The sequence below is a fragment of the Bos javanicus genome, chromosome 29 (assembly GCF_032452875.1).
Source record: "Bos javanicus breed banteng chromosome 29, ARS-OSU_banteng_1.0, whole genome shotgun sequence".
Taxonomy (NCBI): domain Eukaryota; kingdom Metazoa; phylum Chordata; class Mammalia; order Artiodactyla; family Bovidae; genus Bos; species Bos javanicus.
Window position 1 is genome coordinate 50,325,399 of NC_083896.1, and position 3,254 is coordinate 50,328,652.

The following is a 3,254-nucleotide window of genomic DNA, read 5'->3' on the forward strand; positions in this document are numbered from 1 at the left end:
TCCATTGGATTCTCTAAATATTTATGGTGAAAAGGAATGCTCTGTTCTTGTTGGTTGAGCTGGAAACCTTGAAAACATGAACTTGGCTTTGCTACCTGCTGGTTCTTTGAGGCTGTGATTTAAATCATCACGTTCTTTACAAGAGGGTAAGGACTTCCCTCCTCCCGTCCTCCGCTGACGGCAGGGCTGGGCTCGCGACCAGGCTTCCGCAGAGGGTCTGGAGTTGCTCGGAGGGTTACGTTTACCGCAAGCTTCCAGTGGACGGGAACGCAGCCACCCCATGCACTCGCCTCTGATCTCTCCAGCCCCCACGGCGACCAGAAACGCCTCGAGGACCCGGACTCTGGTCACCAAGCCCTGATCCAGGCCCTGCAGGTATATCCTCATCTCTGAAGAACCCACCGCTGGACCCCAGTCTCCAACAGCTCGATTTGTGCGACTGCTCTGAGCGACAGCGCCTTCAAAATCTCTGGCAACCAGGCAATCGGCCTCCTCTTGGGGCCGGAGGGTCCCCCGGCCACTGCAGGGGACCGACTTGGACACCCCGGATCTCCCGCTCCGGCTCAGCCCTCCACGGCCCCCTGGGAGTCCCCTGCCCCCTACAGTGGGGGAGGGCAGGGCAAGCAGGAAAAGCGGAGGACGGTGCCCGCCCCACCGGGCGCGTCCTTCTCCTCCCGGCCGCCAGAGGGAGCAGTTTGAGGAGGAGACATTCTCCAAGGTCAGAGTCAAGGCGGAAGGGAAGGCAGACAGGTGAGGAGGCGGCTTCCACTGAGAGAAGCGGGGGACTGCTCCCCGCACAGACCCCGACCTTTACTCAAGGGTGTTAAAAACAAGGCAACGGGCTTAAATCGAGGTGCTTCTGCTACCCTGTGTCACCAAGCCGAGACAAGACTCGACGGTTTCAGCTTCTCCCAGGAATGGAATGTCGAACCAGCCCATCAGGAAGGGCCGAGTCAGCTCGGGTGACGTCAGCGGCCCGGCCGACCCCTGGCGCCCGAGGGAGACCGGCCCGGACACACCCAGCCCGCGCCGGGCTGCGCGACCGCCTCCCGCCTAGAGAACCTTCCCTGCGCACAGCTCCTTGCAGTTCCTTTCCGTCTGCTGGAGGGGCTGCTGCCTGAGTCACAGCGTGCTGAACACAGGAAATAAGATCTCCAAAATGTAATTGAGTTTTGTTTTTAACTCAGGGAAACACTAGGCCAGAAAAAACCCAAACACCAGCAAGGTAGCTGACGAACCCAGCTCCGGCTTCACTGGAGGATTCCCACAGGTTAAGCACAGATGAACTGTGAGCTCACCATTCAACATTAAACACCACTGCTGCTGCTGAGTCACTTCAGTCATGTCCGACTCTGTGTGACCCCATAGATAGCAGCCCACCAGGCTCCCCGGCCCTGGGATTCTCCAGGCAAGAAACACCAAACCACCCAGGATGGATGTTGTCTCAGCCCAAACAACAGGCAGCAGATTTAGAACCCTGGACCCTCAAAAACAGATGTACTCAGTGGGTGAATAGAATACACTTCGAATATTTGAGCAATAAAAATTAGAAAGGTATCAAACAGGTGCAAATAGAGCAGGCAGGGACTTGCTTGGTGGTCCAGTGGTTAACAGTCTGGGCTTCCAATGCCGGGGGCATGGGTTCAAACCCTGATCAGGTAACTGAGACCTATATGTCACATGCCGCCCCCCCCCCAAAAAAAAAGAGCAAAGGCATCTTTGGAAAAAGACAAAGTAGAACTTCTGACAATTAACACTCAAAGTAGCCTCCAATCAGCTACGGCTGAAGAGAAAGCTGAATCCAGAGAAAACAGCCAGAATGCCACCCAGGAGATGAAACACAAAACCCGAGAAAGTCGCCCTCGATACACAGGGCCAGGTCAGCAGGCCCTCAAAGACCCAACCACACAACCAACAGTTCTACTCCCGGGCATCCGCTCAGACATCAAAACACATGTCAGCACAAAGCTTGGATGCCAATGTGTAGGGGCATTTCCCAAGATAGCCCCAAACTGGAAACAGTCCAAATACCCATCAAGAGGTAGATGGGCAAACACAAGACGGACCATCCACACGAGGGGACAGCACTTGGTGATAAGCGTGAAGTAGCGGTGAGGTGCCGATGCGTTGCCAATGTGCGAAGAAAAGTGAAAGTGAGAGTGTCAGTCGCTCAGTCGTGTGCAACTCTTTGCAACCCCATGGACTGTAGCCCACCAGGCTCCTCTGTCCATGGGATTTGCCAGGCAGGAATGCTGGAGTGGGGTGCAGGTCCCTTCTCCAGGGGATCTTCCCAATCCAGGGATCGAACAGGCAGATTCTTTTGGCAACATGGATGAGCCCTAAATTCAACATGCCGAGGGAAAGAAGCCGGTCACAAAAGACCTCATGCAGTGTCATTTATGTGAGATGTCCAGAGCATGCAAACCTAGAGACAGAAAGTAACCCAGGACGGGGGAGGGGCGGGGGGTAGGCTTGCGCAGGAAAGGGGAGTGACGGTGATGTCTGCGGGGTCTCTGGGGGTGATGAAATGTTCTAAATCTGATCGTCGTGGAAGGATGCTGTGTAATTTTTTCCTTTTGGCCATGCAGCTTGTGGGATCTTAGTTTCCCGCCCAGGGAGGGAGCCTGCACCCTCTGCAGTGAAAGAACCAAGTCCTGACGGCGGGACTGCTGAGGCGCTCCCTGAATTGTGTGCTTTTAACGGATGAACGGTGTGACGTGTGGATTTTATGTCAGTAGAGCCAGCTTTTCTAAAACCATGGGCAGAGCAGCATGACATTTGTCTGTTTAGAGAATAGACAGACTGAGGAGAGGCCATTTCCAAAGAGAATCTCCCAAAACAGTGAGAAAAAGCATTGGCTTCCCCAAGGGCACAGTGGGTACAGAATCTGTCTGGAAAGCAGGAGACACTGGTTTGATCCCTGGATTGGGAAGGTCCCCTGGAGGAGGAAATGGCAACCCACTCCAGCATTCTTGCCTGGAGAGTCCCATGGACAGAGGAGCCAGTGGGCTACAGTCCCGGGGGTCGCACAGAGTCACACACGACTGTACACACGACACATTAAGCACCCTCGGGGTCCCAAAGCACCTAAAGCAGGTGAAACAGTCAAACCCTCAGCAAACTCTTGAAATGAACACAGAAGACAGACGCTTAGAGAGGAGGCGCAGACGGACGGACCTCAGCAAAGACGGCAGGTGGGCGCACAGAAAGCCCTGGGAAAAACAGCCGCCAGTCTGGAATTCCGTCCCCAGGGA